Source organism: Macrotis lagotis, chromosome 1 (genome assembly GCF_037893015.1).
Source record: "Macrotis lagotis isolate mMagLag1 chromosome 1, bilby.v1.9.chrom.fasta, whole genome shotgun sequence".
NCBI lineage: Eukaryota > Metazoa > Chordata > Mammalia > Peramelemorphia > Peramelidae > Macrotis > Macrotis lagotis.
Window position 1 is genome coordinate 203,273,416 of NC_133658.1, and position 22,379 is coordinate 203,295,794.

A 22,379-nucleotide genomic window follows, 5' to 3' on the forward strand; every position below is an offset into this window, starting at 1 on the left:
AAATCTTCCAATTCCAAAAATAGAACATTATCTTCTATATTAGCATTCAGTTCAAATTATTTTCATAGTCATTTATTAAAATCCAAGTCATTCTTCTTCCTTGATAAAGTACATTGTCTTGGTGTTCCTCTTTGCCTCAGTGTTCAGCCTCATAGTAAAAGCATGCCAATATACATGATGAAATCCATGCAAGGACTGTGGCTCTAATTATGGCGCCTTTTAAGAAAAAGTGGTTTCTTATCATTTTGGATGTTTTACCCTGTATTAATTAAAATTTGGATGATCGTGAAAAGAAAGTAATAGATGGCTCAAGAATACATATAGAAAATTGTGATACCTAAAAGATTTCTGCTATCCTGTCCTGTCTCTATTGAAATGGTACTCGCCTGTCAATACTTCACAGGCAGAAAAGCAAAGTCTTCTACTGGAAAAATGAAAGAAAATCACTACAATTATTTATTGAAGCTTGTGGCTAGTGAACAGGGTCAATATTAATAACAATCAAGAATCTTTTGAAATCAGCAATAAGGGTCTGAAAGCAATCTAGCCTGTAAAGTTGGTGTGGTTCTGAAATGTTCTGTGCCCAATTATGGTATGTTGAACTCTCCAGAACAAATTTATTTCATTTCAAGCACAGCATTTATTGTTAATCATGATGAATAAGTGAACAATACATATTAAAAAGACAGAATATTAATAAAACCATTACTGCACAACTCAACAAACTTGACACTGTGGTCATTAGCCACCAAAGGAATAAGAGGAGGGGGATAATTAATCAACCTTCCAATAACTGCCTGCCTCAATCAAAAATTAACATAGTAAACTATTTGTTAACTTTGCTAACATTCTCCTGGTGTGACAGCTGCCACGTGTTTTTTCAGAGCTGTTTTCCACCTTTGATGTCCACCTGAGCCACTTAATTCTCACCTGTACCTTCAAGAAGCTGTAGCATTCCCAGTGAACATATGCTAGTAGATCATTTTGACAAATGAGCTAAAACAGGTTGAGGGCAACTAAGGAGGGTCTCAAATCAGTGAATTAACAGAGTATCTACAACAAGGATGTGAAGTCTTCCACTGGTAGAATGGAATGATGAGAACAATTCATTTGTAATGGTCATGGAAGCAGCTGAAACAGTCCCCATGGTAGAATTAGAGCTTGATTAGATACTGAAGAGGCCATCTAAAGTAATTACCAGTTTTCTTGATTCTCTCTTGCCACTAGACCATGATAATTTTGGGAAAGTGAAACTGATATCTTCATATAATTCTGTCTCACTTAATTTAATTTACTCATGAGTCAAAAGACATCACCCATACCATTTTAACATTCCAATTGCAAAATTCTGTGGTGACAGGCAAGTGACAAAGCAGCAGGTACTCTCAGAGTTGTCACTCATCTGCATATAGGCAGCCCAGGCCATATAGTCCTCTCCTCATTGGAAGCAGAAAGAAGTGAAATTTGGCTGTCCCCTGGGTGTCTGAGTGTTAGAATCAAGCTACTCATCTCCTGGTATGAGGAAGAGGATAGAAAATGTTCTGCTTAATCAACCCTAGCCTGATTTTTGCAGGAGGTCTCTGACCCTGTGTTCAAAATCCACAAAAAAACTAATACAAAAACTTCTTCAAAGAAGATTCCTCTCACTATCAGTGCATGAAATGTATACACACATATATTACAAAAGATCCAAATAAACTTGAAAGAAAAACAGTTCTTGTTACAAGAGACTTAGTAGGTATAGCATTTAAATAGCAGCCTGAGTGAATCAAGGCTGGCAAATGAAGGCAAGTGTACTGAAGTCAGAGAAATGGATATGCATTTTTCTGGAGTGGTTACAGGAAAGGGTAGCACCATAATACTGGGGTCAGTTTTGTAATCAAAACAAATCTCTTCAATAAGCATGTATGCCTACCAAAAGCTGTCCTATCTTCCTTTATATATAAGATGAAGCAAAACTCTTAACAGAAATTCAATCTATGCAGGGCGGCTAGATGGAGCAGTGGATAGAGCACTGGCTCTGGAGTCAGGAGTACCTGAGTTCAAATCTGGCCTCAGACATTTAGTAATTACCTAGCTGTGTGGCCTTGGGCAAGTCACTTAACACCATTTGCTTTGTAAAAAACCCTAAAAAAATTGATCTTCAAAACACAAAAAAAAGACGATAGGAGAAGAACATCTAAGAACAAGGTCTGTTTTGGGGGATTGTCAGTGAGCTGGGAGTCAAGAACAGAGAGTCAACAGGGCAGTGTGAGAGCCAGACTAACCTAAAAACAAACCTTGGAGGTGTTGGGGAGTGGAGGTTTTGGCTGGGAAACTGACTGGGGTGCTCTGGCAGAGTTGGAGGGCGAGTTTCATGGCGGAAAGCTGCAGAGTGCAGCTGGACATCACTCTGCTGGGCTCCATGGGTCTGGAGGACCTCCGACTCCATACATTCATTTCAGTTGAACCATTTTCCTAGAACAAACACAGCAGCAGTGCAACCCCACTTGCCCCCCAACCCCACCTCCAGGCTCAGACTTGGACAGTAGAGTTCCCTCATTTAAATAGGCAGATTAATTACTTTGCCCCAGTGCACAGCCCACATTGTTCTAGGATAAAATAATCCAGCAGCACCACTGACACCTCCAGGCCTAGGAAGAGGGCCACAAATAAAAGTCACAGACACTCCAGAGAAAGTAATCAGCACCCCCTACTGGTGAATCAGCACCCCCTACTGGTGGGCCCACTTGCAGTTATTAAACCCAGGGAGCAATGTCTCTAGAGACCTCAGCACCAAACCTCTGTGAACCAGCCTCTCCCCCAACACAAGATCTTTAGAAAATGAAGAAAAGTTGGTTGAAAGGGATCCATAGAAAACTACCTAGAAAGTAAAGACCCTAACTCAGAGAGATCTAGGACCTCTGAGAAGAATACGATTTGGTGTCCAGTCCAGAAAGACTTCCATGAAGGAATCAGAAAGGAGTTTAAAAATCAGTTGGAAAATTTGCGAGAGAAAATGTACACCTTGCTACAAGGAAACAAATTCTTGGAAAATACAATTGGACAAATGCAAAAAAGAAAACTATTGTCTCAAAGCCTCAATTGGTCAAATGAAAGACTCCTTCCAAAACAGAAATGACCAATTGGAAAAGGAGTTGCAAGGTAAGTGGGGAACATTATTCTCTAAAACAAGTTTGGAGTCTGTGGAGGCAACATTCATGAGACAACAAGAATCTTTTAAACAAACCCAAGAAGACAAAGAAAAAATTAAAACACCAAATCAGCAAAACCACTGACCTCAACAATAGAACCAGGAAAGACAATTCAAGAATAATTGGCCTCCCTGAAAATATTGAAGAGAAAAAAATCTGAACTTAATATTACAAGATTTAGTGATAGGAAATTGCCCTCACATCATGGACTAGGAGGGCAAAATAGTTATTGAAAGAATGCATCAATGCTCTCCTGAAAGGGATCCCAAAATGAAAACACCAAGGAATATTGTGGCCAAATTACAAAACTATCAGATAAAAGAGAAAATCCAGCAGACAGAAAGAAACAATTTAAATACCAAGGAGCAACAATAAGGATTACATAGGACCTGACTGTATTAACATGAAGGGATCAACGGTCCTGGAATGCAATATTCTGAAGAGAAAAGTAGCATGGAATGCAGCCAAGAATCCACTATCTGGCAAAGCTGAGCCTTCTCTTCCAGGGGAAAAGATGGACATTTAAGAAAATAGAGACTTCCAAGTTATATTGATTATAAGAACAGAGATAAATAGAAAATTTGAATATCAAACAGGAGACTCAAGAGACATGTGATAAGATAAAAAAGGGGGGGGGAGTAAAGGGAAAAAACACCTTCTACCCAATAAGATGAAACTATCTTTATCCCAGAATGGGAGAAAGACTCTCACAACTTTCCAGAATTATAACTCTATTAGAGATAGTATACTTAGCCAGAAAGATTGGATATACATGACTTTTCTGTGACTCACATAGAATGATTTAAAAACAATACCTCATTAAAAAGGGGGACAGTAAAGAGTCTGAGGAGATTAATCAGATTTATCTCATTACAATAAGAGGTACAAAGGACTTAATGCAGTAAAGGGAAAGAAGGGAGGAGATGAGAACTGCCTGAATCTTACTCTCATCAGATTAGGTTTAAAGTTAACATACATACATACATACATACATACATTCAGTTAATTTAAGAAAACTATCATACCTTTCAAGTACTAAAATAGGAAATGGGGAGGTGGGAGGAAAAGGGGAACTAACAGAAGGAAGGGAAGAAAGAAGGGACAAAGGAAAATGGGGAAAAATGGAGATGGGGGAATGAATATGGGGGGTCAAACACACTGAAAGTGGTGGTATTTAGAAACAAAATACTAGGGAATATGGATGGAGTGAAAAAAGGAAAAATACAAACATAGGGATGATAGCATAGAGGGAAATAATGTGTTAGTAACTATAGCTTTGAATGAGAATGGGATGAACTCTCCCTTAAAACATAAATGAATACCAAAGTGGATTAAAAACCAGAATCCTACAATATGCTGCTACAATAAACTCATTTGAAGCAAAGAGAAACATATAAATTAAAGGTAAAATGTTAGAGCAAAACATATTTTGCTTCAGCTGAAATGAAAAAAAAGCAAGAGAAGCAATCTTTATTTCAGACAAAGCAGCTACAAAGATAGATCTCATTAAAAGAGTTAAGGAAAAAAAATATGTCCTCCTAAAAAGTACCATAGACAACAAAATAATTTGAATACTAAATATATATGCATCCAATGGTACAGCATCCAAATTCTTAGAGTAGAAGTTGAAGTTGTGACAGGAAGACATAGACAGCAAAACTCTATTAGTGGGAGATCTCATCCAGGTGGAAGATTTAGATAAATCTAACCATAAAATAACCAAGGACATTACAGAGTTAAACAGATTGTTAGAAAACCTAGACATGATAGACCTATGAAGGAAACTGAATCAGAATGGAAGGAATATACTTTATTTTCTGTACTATATGGCACATACACAAAAATTGATCATGTACTAGCGATCCAAAACCTAATAATCAATTGCAGAAAGAGAAAAATAGTGAATACATCTTTCTCAGATAATAATGCAATAAAAGTCACATGCAATAATGGGCCAAGGATAAGTAGACATAAAACTAATTGGAAATAAAATGGCCTCATTTTAAAGAAGGAGTGGATCAAACAACAAATTATAGAAGGAATTAATTATTTCATCCTCGATAATGACAATAATGGACAAAATACTAGAACTTATGGGATACACCCAAGGAAGCTCTCAGGGCATATATTACATCTTTAAATGGTTCCATGAACAAATTAGAAAAAGAGGAATTCAACTAAGTAAACATGCAACTAAAAAAATTAAAGAAAGAACAAAATAAATCCCCCAATTAAAAATCAAATTTGAAATTCTAAAACTTGGAGAAATTAAGAAAATCTAAAACAAAGAAACTATTGAACTAATTAATAAAATCAAGAGTTGGTTTAATGAAAAAAAAAACAAAATTGATAAACCTCTGGTTAATTTGATTAAAAATTGAAGGAAGAAAATGAAATTGCTAGCACCATAAATTAAAAAGGTGAACTCACCACCATGAGGAGGAAATTAATGAAATAATTCAAAATTATTTAGTCTACCTGTCTGCCAATAAATTTGATCATATAAGTGAAATGGATAAATATTTACAAAAATATAAATCACCCCAGATTAAATGAAGAGGAAATAAAATACTTAAATTGCCCTATCTCAGAAAAAGAAATTTAAGAAGCCAATATTGAACTTGCTAAGAAAAAATCTCCAGGGTCAGATGGGTTTACAAGTGAATTTTATCAAACATTTAAGGAACAGTAGGTTCCAATTCTATATAAACTCTTTAGAAAATTGGTGAAGATGGAACTCTGCCTAACTCTTTCTATGACACCAATGGTGTTGATACTTAAACCAGTAAGAGTCAAAAAAGAGAAAGAAAATTATAGACCTAACCCCCTAATGAATATTGCTTCAAAAATCTTAAACAAAATCTTACCAAAATAATTACAAGTTATCAGTAGGATGATGCATTATGACCAAGTAGGATTTATCCCAGTAATGCAGGGTTGGTTTCATTATTAGGAAAAGTGCTAGTATTATTAATTATATCAATAACAAACCTATCATAACAAGCCATGTGATTATATGAATAGATCCTGAAAAAACTCTTGAAAAAATATAGTACCCGCTCCTACTAAAAACACTAGAGAGCATTACAATAGTAATCAGTATCTATCTGAAACCATCAGCAAGTTATGTGCAATGATTATAGGCTATAGGCATTACCAATAAGATCAGGGGTGAAACAAGGATGCCCATCATCAGCACTACTATTCAATATTATATTAAAACTGTTAGTTTCAGCCATAAGAGAAGTAAAAGAAATGGAAGGAATTAGAATTGGGAAGGAAGAGACAAAACTCTCATTCTTTGGAGGTGGCATGATGGTATACCTAGAGAATTCCAAAAAATCATCTAAAAAACTACTAGTAATAATTAGCAACTGTAGCAAAGTTGCAGGCTAAAAAATAATCCCTCATAAATACTCAATATTTCTATATATGACTAGCAAGATGCAGCAGAAAGAACAAGAATGTGGAAACCCATTCAAAGAATCTTCAGAAATAGATAAAATATATATAAAACATATAAAATACTTTGGAGTCCACCTGACAAGGCAGCTTCAGAAACCTTTTGAAAACAACTAGAAAACACTACTCATACAAATAAAATCAGATTTAAGTTATTGAGAAAATATCAACTACTCATGGACAGGCCAAGGTAATATAATAAAAATGACAATTCTACCTAAATTAAACTACTTATTTAGTGCCCTACCAAGCAAAATTCCAAAAAATTTCTTTAATGAGTTAGAAAAAATTGTAAGCAAATTCCTATGGAGAAAAAAAAGTAAAAAAATTCCAGAATCAAAAAGTGCAAAAGAAGGTGTCTTAGCCCTACCAGATCTAAAATTTTAATAATAAGCATCAGTTATCAAAGCTGTCTGGTATTGGCTAAGAAACAGAGTGGTAGATCACTGGAATAGACTAGGTGCAATAGCAGGAAATGATTATAGAAATCTGCTATTTGATAAAACCAAAGAGTCCACTTTTGGGATAAAAATTCTCTCTTCTATAAAAACTGGAAAATTGGAAGAAACTTGAATTAGACCAACACCTCAGACACTGTACTGAGATAAGATAAAAATGGATACAGGATTTAGACATAACAAAACAATATTATAAGCAAACTAGGAGATCCAGTAATAGTTTACCTGTCAGATCTATGGAAAAGGAAGAAGTTTATGACTACAGAATAGATGGAGAACATCATTAAAAACAAACTAGAGGGGCAGCTAGGTGGCACAATGGAGTCAGGAGTGCCTGGGTTCAAATCCGATCTCAGACACTTAATAATTACCTAGCTGTGTGGCCTTGGGCAAGCCACTTAACCCCACTTGCCTTGCAAAAAAAAAAAAAAAAAAAAAAAAACTAAAAGCAAACAAACTAGATAATTTCGATTACATTAAATTAAAAAGCTTTTGCACAGACAAAACCAAAGTAACCAAGATTTGAAAAAAGGTACTAAATTGGGAAACAATTTTGCAACTAGTATTTCTTAAAATAACAAACTCGTTTCTAAAATATATATATAGAACTGAGTCAAAATTATAAAAAAAATCCATTCCTAAATTGACAAATGATCAAAGATGTGCAAAAACAATTTACAGATGAGGAAATCAAAGTGAACCATAGCCATATGAAATATTGTTCTAAATTTTTACTGATTAGAGAAATGTAAATTCAAGCATCTGGAGTACACCTTATAACTCTCAGACTGGTGAATATGACCAGAAAGGACAATGACCAATGATGGAAGGGACACTAAAACAGTGTTGGTGGAGCTGTGAAATCAACCAACCTTTCTGGAGATCAATTTTGAATTATACCCAAATGGCAATGAAAAATGTGCATACCCCTTGATCCAACAATACTACTACTGGGTCTATAACCTGAACAGATTATGACAATGAGCAAAAACATCACTTGTACAAAAATATTTATAGCAACTCTGTTTGTGGTGACAAAGAATTGGGAATTGAGTGAATGTCCATCAATTGGGGAATGGCTGAATAAATGGTGATATAGATATATGTTATAGAACACTGTTGTTCTATTAGAAACCAGGAGGGATGAGAATTCAGGAAAGCCTGGAAGGATTTGCATGAACTAACACTGAGCAAGAAAAGCAGAACCAGAAGAACATTGTGCACCTTTACAACTACATGGGGGTGATGATCGATCTTAATGACCTTTTTCCATCAGTGTAACTACCAGGCACAATTTTAGGGTATTTGCAAAGGAGAATACCATCTGTATCCAGAGAAAGAATTGTGGAGTTTGAACAAAGACCAAGGACTATAAGCTCTAAATTTAAAAATAATGTTATCTTATCATGTAATTTTGCTCTCCCTTACACTTCATTTTTTCCTTAAGGGTATGATTTCTCTCTCTCAACACATTCAATTTGGATCAATGTATAGCATGGAAACAATGTAAAGATTATGAGACTACCTTCTGTGGAGAGTGGCAAAGTGAGATTAAAGGGAAATAGTAAGATTCAAAACTAAAAGTTTTTTTAAAAATATAGTTATTAAATATATGTGATCTGTATTGATTTTATTGAATAAATGTTTTGGTTAAAGCACAGTAGAGGAACATATGACTGGAAAAAAACAATAAAAGCAAATGAGAAAAAATATGAAATTTCATTAGATGAAAAACTGTAAAGGGGAAGTTAACCTTAAATTATTTGTCTAATTTTCTTTATTTTACAGGAATGAATTTTAAATTTGAGATTCAAAATTAGTAGAAATTCTGTGAACATCCTAAGGTACAATCAAGCACTTCTCCTTTCTTCACCCATAATCTGAACTGTAAAAACAAAAGAGTGGTAGCAATTAGAGCTATTGCACTCAACAGCATGGTCCTTTATAGTGAAAATGCTTGATTAATTCTCATACATAAATAGTACTTCGTTATTATGTCTGAAATATCTTAATGTGGCAAGGTGACTGAAAGTTATTTTTCTTTATTTTGCCCTTTATATGGAACTATTGTGGTTCCCTCATAAAGAAGGAAAAAACACATCATCTTGGGCATTAAGAGTGACTGACAAAATTGAATAACAATAAACGTCAATAAATAATTTACTCCTTGGGTTAGATAAAAGTATTCAAATTTTGCCTTCACTGCTACTGGTCTATCACTGAATGAAATTAAATTTGGTAAATTTAAGAAACACAGTAGCTACAGAAGATTGTGTCCTGAGCTTGGAGGCACTAATTCTAAGTTCTTATTATAATGCTGACATAAGTCATCTAGCATATTTGAGGTTAAGCTTCCTTGTTGGAAAATGGAGATCATCATAATGTTTTTACTACCTATTTCCTAGAGCTGTCTGGTGAACTTTCATTTGCAAATCCCCAAATGCTTTGGGTTTGTGATATTTTATTATTAATTCTAAAACAATTATATAGATAAGTTTCAGCTTTGGCTGCTATAATTGACCTGATACCTCTTTTTTAAGTGTAAAAGCTAGAGAATTATTGTTATTTTGTGATTAATAAATTGTCAAATTGGCTATGACACTTTCCCACAACTAAATACCACCATTCACCAGTACAGAAGTTGGTACTTAACGATATTGAGGAACAAGGAAGAAAGAGCAGACATGTGAATATCATTGCTATCTCAAGTTACACTCTTTGTGCCTATATACTGTACATTATTCCCACCAAGGAAAAGTGTCTGAACAGATTAATGGGGCAATATGGCCTCCACAACGTTTTTTGTAGCAAGCAGTTACAGAAGTAATAGAAGTGAACTTCCCTTGATTTTATTGGTCTGCGCCCATGTTACCTGAACATATTTAAGTTTTTTAAAACTATACACAAGGGGAAAAAAAAAACTGACCTAAGAGAATACTGAACTCGTCAGTCAATGTATGACTAACTTTTAGGTCATCTTTGAATTGGTCCTAAAGGAATATACCACCATTAACAGTTTGAGAATTAGGCAAATAGGAGTTCTCTGGAAGAAAGGCTGTATAAAGAAAAGACAAATGTTCTTACTGTATAGTTAGAACAGCTCTTGATCTTTCATCTGTAAATTATATTTTTATACTTTCCAATATCCATTTCAATTCAAATAAGATTCTTGGTTACCAGATATAATCCTGGACCAATTTGGCAGATTTCCTTCAAAATTTCTCCCTTCTGAGCCTCTGAAAAGCATAATGTTCAACTAGTCTTATTGAACTACCAAAACACTTCGGAAACAAGTGGCTCATAAATCATTTTTAATTCATTTATTACCTGTGCACAAGAGTAGCTGATAAACCCAAAAGAAAGTTTTATTTTCACATGGTGGTTAAAAGTAATTGAAATATCACAACACTTTCAGTGAAAGTAACATTTCTAATTACAAATCATAATGCATGTTAGAATCGCTATAATAAAGCTGAAAAGCCTTAGGCAAAAGCACTTTCTGGGAATAATACAGTGCTTCTTCAGGTAATTTACAGTTGATCTGTGAATGTCAAGACAATGTTACAATATAGTTTTCTGTACCATTAAACGTATACTTAAAGAGCTAACCAAGATCAGCATTTTTACTATATTTTTAATGAAGTTGCCTAAACAGCACTTTTGCTGAGAGATGTTTATCAAAGTTGCTTGTAAGATTCTACACAATTACGGAAGTACCTGTTTTCATATTTGTTCTCTTACTTTTGGTTGCAAATGTCCTGCTGTTTTTCTATTGCAATAGATATTTCTCAAAATGCACAAGTTTCAGATGTGCATACCGTATTTTATACAAAGGAAGCAAAAATGGTCATTAAGTGGTATAAATATTAGAGCACTCTGCTAGCAAAAGTACATGCCTAAGTCACAATATGCTATAATGTACCACAAATTATAGCATCAAATAATGTTTCTTTTCAATACTTTTTAATTCTACATAAATTACTAGCATAGACTAATGTTTAAAAAGGACAAAACCTGTTCACCCAACTGTAAAAGCTGATACTTGTTTCCAAAAATCGCAATAAATGCAGAACAAAGAGAAATGTTTGATGCATGCAACACATTTGAGTGAAAAAGCATTGATTCCCACTGTTGGAAAAAAAAAAACCTACTGTCCACCTTAAAATGCATTGCATTGGTTTAGTTTTTAAGAGGAAAGAATTCCAAGAGTCAAAATGAAATAAAGCAAGTATTTTAAAGATTTAAGAGCTGTTATCAAAAATAAATTACATTTTTTCAAGATACAGAAATGTTGCTATGATGGCTGGGATCCCAGTAGCCTTTCGATGGCTGCATTGATATCTCCTCCGGTTGCTATTAAAGCCTCTAAGTTTGCTTCATGGTTCAAGAAACCCATTGCGCTGAGCTGTTCCAGTTGCTGCTGAAATCTGACTTCTGGATTTTGTAACTGAGGGTTTGCCCCAGCAAGAGCTTGTAACATTTGTTGAATAAGCTGTTGGTGTTCAGGTTCTGTAGTGCCTGTTGATGAACTTGTGTTTTCACTAGGTGCTGAACTAGACACATTAGTTCCTGTCGAGGTTCCAGTGTTTCCCAATGCCCCCAGGCCAGGAGTAAACCCTGGTACGAGCCCCAATGCTTCTGTTGTTAATGTCTGTAGACCCTGCTGAATTTGTAATAAGGCTTGCATCGCTCTAGTGTTGGACACTGCGGATAGTGTGTCAGGATTCTGCATTTGCTGGAGGAAAGTTGGAAGTTGCTGTCTCATTTGTTCTTGAAGCTGAGGATTTCCAGCAAATAGGGGGTTATTCAGCATCATCTGTGCAGCAAGATCAGGATTCTGGCTTAGTGACTGCATCATGCTCCTCATGTAGGGTGCTGACAACATGTTTTGCATAAGCTGTGGATTTTCAGTTATCTGTTGCAATAAGCTCTGCATTCCTGGTGTGTTGAACATGCCAGCTCCCACTCCAGGTCCCAGATTTGGCATAATGTTACTTTGTCCAGTAGAGTTATTAGTGCTACTGCTGACATTGCTACCAGTGCCATCAACATTGCTGGTGGTATTACTGCTGGTTGTTGAACTCTGGGCAGCAGACTGTGGAGCCCATGGGTTAGGTAAAGGATCTCTATTCTCTGTACGGGAAGGCTGACTTCCTTCACCAGAGGATAAATTGCTCACCAGTGAAGCAAATGGGTTACCACCAAACTGTTCTTGTGCTGCATTCAACATTGGTTCCTGAATATCAGTGTACATACGCAGCAAAGCATTGTATCCTCCTGGCATACTTTCAAGATTACTCAAGGCTCTGTCTTGATTTCTCATCATTTCCTGCATCATTGCTGGATTCCTTGCAAGTTCTAGTGTTTGTCTCATTATATCCGGGTTGTTCATCATATGACTAATCTCCGGATTTCGTTGAATTAACTGCTGCATTTGAGGATTGGCCATAATCAACTGTCTCATCAAGTCAGGATTTGAAAGCATGCTCTGAACAAGGGGATTTTCCATAATCTGGGCCATGGCTGCGGGGTCGGACATGAGCTGCCGCTGCACTTGACTTTGTAGTTCAGAGACGCTGGATGTATTCCAGGCCAGGCTCCTCAGGCCTGCCAGCCCTCCGAGGCCAGCTAAACCAGCAGGGTTACTATTTGTAGAAACTGGTGTGGGGTCACTGCTGGGAGAGGCTGACGTGGCGGGAGGGCTTCCAGTGGTGTTTGTTTGCTGAGCCGGATGGTCCTGAGGTCTGTTCTGTGTTTTTATGACAAGGTGAACTGTCAGTCCATCGTGTATGCCATGCTGCCTCAAGGTATCTTGATCTTTTAAAATTTTTCCAGCAAATATTAGCACAAGTTGATCAGGATGGGCCTTGAATCGTTTGGAGATTTTTTCCTTAAACCGCTGCACAGAGCTGGTCTGGGGCACCGCAAACTCCTCCTTCTCCTTCGGGGTTTTCACAGTGACTTTGATGATCTTGGGGTCGGTGGCGGGGGTGGCGGCATTGTCGGCCGCGGGGCTGCCCGAGGGGCCGGGGCTCCCGCCACTCTCGGCCATGGCGGCGGCGGTGACTCAGGGGAGGAGCCAGGCCTCGCTGTGGCGCGGCGCAGGCGCAGACTGACGCCCCGAGGCCGAGGGCGTGGGGGGAGGGGAGGGAAGATGACGACGCCCCCTCCCCCAGCGGATGAGGCGCTGCCAACGCTGGGCACTCAGACCTGATACCTCTTTATCTCTCTTCCTCTATATTTCTCTCTCAATCTATCGATAAATACATGGAATCAAGCCTGTTGACGTTTTTCTTTTGTATCTATTTTTTAAACTACCAATTATTTATTTTCATCTTCCTTTGACAGTCCTCCCACCTCCCATGGGTAAACAAATTGTAACAAATAAACATAGTCAAGCAAAACAAATTTTCTACTTGAGTGCATCCAAAATTACATATTAACTCATTATCTTTCTTTATCTAGGTGAGCGGAATTCTTTATCATTGTTTTCTTCTAGAATAATGGTTCATCTTATTTATCAGCATCCTGAAATCTTTCCAAAATGTTCATTTTTACAATATCGATATCATAGAACAAATTGTTTTCCTGGCTGTGTTCTCTTTAATCTGCCTCATTTTTTAATAAATCTTATTTGGTTTCTCTAAAAGGGGCAATTTGTTCAATATGTATAATACTTCAATATTCTATTATATGAATATGCCTTAGGAACAAGTAAAGTGGCACAGTGGAGAGAGTGCTAGATCTGAAATCAATCAGATTCATCTTCCTGAGTTCAAATCTAACCTCAGACACTGGCCATTGAACATGGACAAATCATTATTGTTTGCCTCAGTTTCCTCATTTGTAAATTGAGCTAGAGCCTGAAATAACAAACAACATTAGTATCTTGGCAAAAAATAACCATAATCACACAAACAAATGGCATCACAAAGAGTTGCAAACAATTAAAAACGGCTTTTTTCATCAATTCCCCAAAATGTTGGTCTCCATTTTAATTTGCTATGATTTGTCATTACAAAAACAAGAGTTGTTATAAATATTTTTGGAAAGATAAGCCCTCCACTGTCGTGTTCTTTTCTTTAATTTATTTTTATTGGTATTTTATTTTTTACAAATTCTTGTTCTCAAAGTTTTTCAACATTCATGCATATACACATGTATATTTGTAAGATATAAAATATCCTTCTACCCACCCTCCCTTCCCACCTTTCTCCCCTCAGTGGCAAACAGTTAGGTTAGCATTGCACACATATATATTTTTAATCAATGTATTTACAGATTACTCATTTTCCTTATGAGGAATTAGGATTAAGGGAAAGAGACACATAAAAGATGATTTTTATAGTGTTCATCAGATTCTGAAGGATTTTTCATTTTTTTTATTGTTTTGTTTTCTTTTTCTTCCTCTGGATGGAGATAGCATTGTAAATTTGTCCCCTTTCCATAGATCAGATAGATAATTTCTTTAACTGTTACTTTATCTATGGTGCCACCCTTTATATATGTATTCTGTACTCATTATGATCTTATTTTGGCATTGGGCATGCAACATAGGTCTATGACTATTTTTCGCCATACTATTTTTCAGTTTTCCCAACAATTTTTGTCAAATAATGAGTTATTATCCCAGAAGCTAATTGTCAAATAGTAGATTACTGTGGTGATTTTCTAGTTTCTTTTGAACCTATCATAATCCCCTGATATATTATTCTATTTCTTAAACAGTACCAGGGATTTTTGATGACTGCCACTTTACAGTACAGTTTTAGATATGTTAGAGTTATGCCACCCTTTTTTATGTTTTTTTCATCAGTTCCCTTGCTATTCTTGACCTTTTGCTGTTTCAGATGAAATTTATTACTATTTTTTCTAGTTTGGTGAAATAGTTATTTGGTAAACTGATTGGTATGTCACTGAATAAATAATTTAAATTGGGTAGAATTGCCATCTTTATTATATTAGCTCAGGCTAACCATGAGCAACTGACATTTTTCCAATTATTTAGACATGATTTTACTAGCATGAGAAGTGATTTATGATTGTCTTCATTCAGTTTCTTTTAAAATTTAACTTTCAATTTATTTTCACTTTTATATGTCCCTTTTATACATCCCTGCTTCCCTTATCTCTCCTTTCCCCCTTCCCTATCGAGTAGGATATATTTTTAAACCAAAGTGAGAATGTATCATATTTTCACTCTGGACCAAATCTATTGAATAGCATTTACTCAATGTTCACACTCTCCCTTCTTTCCCTCTCAAATTATACATCTTTGTGCTTCTTCACCTGTTTTTTAATCACTTAAGTACTATTAATTAGATATCAGCAATCACAGCTTGATTAATTGATTGCTTGATTAAATGCAAAGTGTAATCAAAGTACCATCACAGATTCGATTGGTTGATAAGCAGTGTGGTCTCAAAGTCACTAAGTACCTTCCCTCTTATGTCTCCTTAGAATTATTCTTTTCATGAGAAATTACATTGAATTATAATCATTTTTACCTTATCCCCTTTTCAAGTACCCCCAAAGGACCCATGAGTCAAAGTATCATTCAGAGCCAAATTATTTTATTAAGTATTTTTATCTCCCCCTAAGGTTATTTTCTTCTACACTTTACCCACACACAGCAGAGTGCTTAACCCCTTGATAAATAAAATAAGGATTAAATCTAACCATGATTTAATTAACTAAAAGGATCTCAAAGGGCTGTAAGTGTTAGGTAGCTCTGAACATTTCACTAGAGAACTTTACAAATGATTGTGAATTAAGGGAGACACTTACTCAGGACTGCTATGTTTTTGATGCCCTCATCAGAGAATATACTAAGGCTTGTTTATACAGCAAAATTACAGTGCATGAAAAGATAAGGAGACACTTAAGTTTAGAGTTAACACTCCTGCTTTTCATCAGGGCTTTTTATCTCAAACGTACTCATTTTATCTTGGGTCTCTTCAAGAGAGATGCAAGACCCAACTATACCCACATCCTCTAAGTCCAATTTCTTCAATTATATTTGAATTATTAATTACCCTAGAGAATTAAAATTCTAAAGAGTTAGAAGTAGAGAGAGTGCTTTTGGGGTTGTATAAAATTTGATGATCTTGACTAACATTTATTTTCTTTTGTGTTGTTTTTTTACCCCCTCTTTACATCTCTTTGGTTGCCTTTTTGGTTATTGAATTCTCTGTTGAGTCCTGGTTTTCATTTCAGGAATTCTGGAAGTCCTCTCTTTTGTTGAGCTTCCAACTTTCCCACAGAATTTGGCTATAATAGACCTTGGTGTTTTTATCTTGGGGTCTCTTTCTAAAGGGGTTCTGTATATTCTTTCAATGGCTATATTGTCTTCTTGTTCTAGCACATTTGAACAGTTTTCTCTGATAACTTCTTATATGATACTAGGTTCTTTTTATCTATGCTTTCTCATATTGCAATGATTTGTAGATTATCTCTTCTAGACCTATTTTCCTGGTCATTTGTTTTTCCTAAGTTACTTTATGTTTTCTTCAATTTTTTCAGGCTTTTCATTTATATATGTGTATGTATATACATTCATTCATTTTTCTATCTAGCTATTTATTTATTTAGGAATTTTGAAGTCTTGTAGATTCATTGGTTTCTAGTTATGCCAAATCTATTTTTTAGGGTTTAATTTTCTTCAATTATCTTTTGTGTTTCCTTTTTAAAAGAATTGATTTCTCTGGTAAATTTTTCATTTTTTTCTGTATGCTCATTTCTTTTTTCCATTCTTCTTCTTCCTCTCTTCTTTAGTTTTCACATTCTTTTTTAAGCTCTTCTACCAGCTTTTGGATTTGAGGTCAATGCATAGACTCTTTTGAGACTTCCCCAGTGAGTGATTTTTCTCTGATTTCTTCTTTCAACATGCAATTGTTATTATCTTTTCTGTAAAGAAGTTTTCCATAAGTGTTCTTTTAGCTTTCTTAGCTCATCTTTGTTGCTTCAACTCTGTTTTTGGTGTTTAGGTTGTATAGATCCAAGCTTTATGTTCATCTCTGATCCCTAGCTTTTCATTGGCCAAAATGTTGCCCATGCACTGCAGAGCTTGCCTTTGCATAGGTTTATTTCTTCAATTGTATCCAGTAGTAGTAGTAGTAGTAGTAGTAGTAGTACTAGTACTAGTACTAGTACTAGTACTAGTACTAGTACTAGTACTAGTACTAGTAGTAGTAGTTTGTTCTCCATTCAATTTAGTCTTTTTTCCCTAGTATTCCCAGGGTTCATATTTTGTTTGATGTTGAGACCCTCCACGCTGGATTGCTATCTAGCTGCTGTGACTTCTGCTGATTTCAAGCAGTCTGTTGCTAAAAGCCTTCTGCTGTTGTTTCCCATTCTCTTGCCCCCTGGGCTTTACTTCCCCTTTTCCCCTCAAAGAAAGATCTTCATTGATGATCCTCCACAGTTTAACATTGCAAACTTCTCTTTTTCTTGGTGAGATGTGAAGCTTAAATGTCAGAATAAAGAATTCATTTATCTTTGGTAGGGAAAATCTCCAGAAATATATTAGCTTCACACTACCATCTTGGCTCTGTCCCAGAAGTCCCTGTTATGAGCTCTTTAAAGCAATACCTGAGACTAGATTGTCAAGGTCAAAGTACAGGCAAAGATTTTAAACTTTTTAGTTGTCACTTCATCAGTTTAATAAAATAACTAATGTGTCTGTTTTTCCAAATCCTTTCCCACATTTGTCATTGCCATTTTTTTGTTTCAATCTACAATATAATGAGCATAGGACAATACTCCAGGGTTGTCGTTATTTGAATGTCTCTAACTATTAGTGCATTAAAACATTTATAATAAAGTCAGAAAGATCTTAGGTAACTTCCTTTTATATCTTTCAGTTCATAACCATATTTATCTATTCATGAATGACTCATTATAAATTTGAAGAAGTTGTCAACACATCTTGGAAAACATAATCATAAGTGAAAATTGATCATTCATAAATTAAGAAGGCCTAGGTGTTGACTTTAAAAATTATTTGGGGAACAGCTAGGTGGTGCAGTTGATAGAGCACTGGCCCTGGAGTCAGGAATACCTGAGTTCATATCTGTACTCAGCCACTTAATAATTACCTAGCTGTCTGGGATTGGGCAAGCTACTGGGATTGGGCAAGCTACTTAATGCCCATTGCCTAGCAAAAAAAAATATTTTTGAAGTTGTGGATTTTATTTTGAAATTAACTCATATGCATTGTAAGCATTTTCATTTCTCTTGAATGTTCATTTTGGAATATCATTCTTTTCTTGGGGAAACTTTGAATACATGCCCAGTGGCACCCCTTAATTGCAATAACATTTATTTATTAGACTATCTGCACTGAGTCAAATCTCTATAAGATGTAATGACTCTGATGTGAGAGGTATGATTTGATCTGTAATCTAAGAGAATCTGTATAATAATGGTCCATTTTAAATTCTTTCCAAATGTATTTAAATGAAGTTAAAACAGCATTGAGAAAATACAAATACATTAATGCACAAATTTTCCACTCTAATCAGTTCATGAACCATTCCAAATATGTTAAATTTCCATATAATTGAAACATTCCAATATTCTTGTTTCAGGGCATATATCCATTAGTAGTGAACCAAGTCCCAATATTTCCATATAATATCCAACATTTATCATTTCCCTTTTTTGACATATTAGCCATATATGAGATAATATCCTAGATTTGAATTAATTTGAATTTCTCAAATCAACAGTGATTTGGAAAACTTCATTTGTCTATAGATAACTGATTTCTTCATCTGAAAATTTCTTGTTCACATCCTTTAAAATGTGTCAACTGAAAGATTGCTTATGTTCATTTTTATTGTATTTTTCTAATTACATGTAATGAATTTTCCACATAAATTTTGAAAAAATAAATATTTTACACTTAGAGATTTTATTTCAATATTCTATATATTCTATGAATAAAGGCATTGTTAGGTACACTGTAAAAAAATTTCCCAGATTTGTAATTTACTCCTAATTTTAATTTTATTAGTTTTATTTGTATAGAACCTTTTAAAAAATTTTACACCCTTATTTTTGTTTTTAATTTTATACCTCTGATTTTATACCCATTATGTATAATATTTGTTGATGGTTTTAGTTGCATACTGTTTTTATTTTAAGGAAAACTCCATTTATTCCAAAAATTTCTAGTGGTTTTTTTTTTTTTTAGGTTTGTGCAAGGCAATGGGGTTAAGTTACTTGCCCAAGGCCACACAGCTAGGTAATTATTAAGTGTCTGAGGCCGGTTTTGAACTCAGGTGTTCCTGACTCCAGGGCCGGTGCTCTATTCACTGCAAAACCTAGCCTCCCCAGCTGTGCTACATAGCTGCCCCTCTTGTGTTTTTATTAGGAGTGTTTTTATTAGGATTGATGTATTTAATCAAAGGCCTTCTCAGTATTGAGATAATCATATGATTTATCTTGGTTTTTCTATTCATATGTTCAATTATACTGAGTGTTTTTCTAATATTGAACCATCCCTGACTACCTGGTATAACTACCATCTTATCATGGTATATTTTCTTACTTATAATTTGCTGTAGTCTCATTGCTAAAATCTCATTTAAGAGTTTTGAATCAATATTCATTAGGGAGATTGGTCTATAATTTTCTTTGTTTGTTTTGGTTCCTCCTCGTTTAAGTATCAACACCAAGTTGGTGTCAAAAAAGGAGTTTTGCAGAACTCTTTCTCCTATTTTTCAATAGTTTAAGTAGAATAGGAAATAATTGCTCCTTAAATGTTTGGTAGAATTCACTTGTAAATCCGTCTGGACCTAGAGACTTTTTCTTATGGAGTTTATTGATGGTTTCCTTAATTTCTTTTTCTGAGATGGGGTTATATAAGTAATTTATTTCCTCTTCTGTTAATCTAGGCAGTTTGTATCCATCCATTTTACTCAACTTATCCTATTTATTGGCCTACAAAATGGCAAAGTAGCTCAGAATTATCTCTTTAATTTCCTCCTCCCTGGTGGTTAGTTCAACCTTTTCATTTTTAATATTAGCAATAGTGCTATCTTCTTTCTTTTGTAAAATCATATTAACTAAATGTTTCTCTATTTATTGGCTTTTTCTTAAAACCAACTTAGTTTTATATATGTCATAAATGATTTTCTTGTTTTCAATTGTATTAATCTCTTCCTTGATTTTCAGAATATCTAATTTGGGTATTTAATTAGGGGTTCTCTTTAATTTGTTCTTTTTTTCTACTTTTTAGTTGCATATTCAGTTCAATGAAATCCTCTTTATTTTATTCATATAGGAATTTAGAGATATAAAGTTTCCCCTCAAAACTACCTTGACTGCAATATATAAAATTTCACATTATGTTGCATTAGTATCATTTTCTTGAATATAATTATTAATTATTTCTATTCTTTGCTATTTGAACAACTCATTGTTTAAGATGATTTTTTACAATTTCCAATTAGGTTTTGGTTTATAATTCCATGACCCTTTATTACATATAATTTTTATCGGAGCATGTTCTGAGACGTGTATTTATTATTACTGCCTTTCTGCATTTCACTAAAAGTCTTTTGTGCTGTAATATATGGTCAATTTTGCTATAAGCGCCAAATCTTTCAACAAAAAAGGCATATTGATTTCTATTCCCCATTAAGTTTGCCCTAGAGGTCTATCATATGTAAATATTCTAAGATTTCATTCAGCTTCTTAACTTCCTTCCAGTTTATTTTGTGGTTTAATTTACCTAGTTTGGATAAAGGGATATTTAGGTCCTACATTATTGAAGTTTTGCTGTCTATGTCTCCTTGTAATTCATTCATCTTTTCCTGTAAGGACTTTGGATGCCATAACTGTAGGTGCATACATATTTAATAATCTAGCTTCATTACCAATGGTGGCTTTTAAGAAGATATAATTTCTTTCATTGTCCCTTTTAATGAGATTGGATTTTTGCTTTTACTTTATTTGATATCAGGATCATTGTCCCTGATTTTTTTTAACTTCAGCTGAAGCATAATATATTTTGCTATAACCTTTTACCTTTAACCTGTGTGTATCTCTGCTTCAAATGTGTTTCTTGAAAACAACATGTTGTAGGATGTTGGTTTTTGATCCATTCTGCTATCTGCTTCTGTTTTGTAAGACAGATCATCCCATTATCATTTACAATTAAAATTACTAATTCTGTATTTCCATCTATGCCATCTTTCTCCATTTGTAGTTCTCTCTTTCCTTTCCTTTTATTCTACCTCACCAAAATTTTATTCTCCCCTTTGACTTTCTTTTAAATTTAAATTTTCTTTTTACTTTCACTTTTACCTTTGTGTTCCTTTTTTCAGTCCCTTTCCCCCTTATCTTTCCCTTTCCTTGTGCCCCCTACCCTGTAGATTAGGATAAATTTTTATACCCCAGCAGGTATGTATCTTCTTCCCTCTCTGGGTCAAATCTATTGATTAGAATTTACTGCGTGTTCACAATATCCCTTCTTTCACTCTAAAATTATAAATGTTTTGTGCCTCTTTACCTGGTGTTATTTATCACTCCATTACTAATGATCAGGTATTATCAATCACAATTTGATTATTTGATTGCTTGATGAGCTCATATGGTTATCAAAGAATCTTCACAGATTAATTCCTTAATTCCTTGATAAGAAGCATTGTCTCAAATTGCATGCAGTCACAATTATAATCATTTTTTTTTTCTTATCCCTTTTTCAAGTACCCTCCTAGGACACATAATCCTTCTCATGAGCCAAATTATCATCCAAAGTCAAATCATTTCTTAAACTATTTGTGCCCCTCTGCTAAGGTCTATTTTCTCTCATCCTTTACTCTCCTCCCAACCCATGCTACTTAACCCCTTGTTAAATTAAGCATGATCTATTTTCTCTCACACTCTTGCCCCCCATACCCTTCCAGAGTACTTAACCCCTCATTAAGTGAAGTGTGGATTAATCAAATCTTGATCTAATTAACTGCAAGAAACTTAATGACCTCTACATACTGGGAGACCCTGAAGGTCTCACCAGAGAACTCTTAATACAATTGCAGGTTACAAAGACACTGACTCAGGACCACACAGTTTAAGGATGCCCTCATTAGACAAAGTGCTAAACTTTTGTTGGAACAGCACAATTAAAGTGTGTCAAAGAATGAGGCACTTAAATTTAAATTTAAAGTTACCCCCCCCCTTTTCATCAGGACTTTTATTTCAAACATAGTGAAATCATCTTTCACCTCTTTAATGGAGAGACAAGACACAAATATAC

General features: G+C 34.8%; 1 pseudogene; it reads right to left on the bottom strand.

The window, feature by feature from the left end:
• Positions 1–10,447: 10,447 nt before the first annotated feature.
• Positions 10,448–13,172, bottom strand: LOC141515123 (ubiquilin-1 pseudogene; annotated as a pseudogene).
• Positions 13,173–22,379: the final 9,207 nt, after the last annotated feature.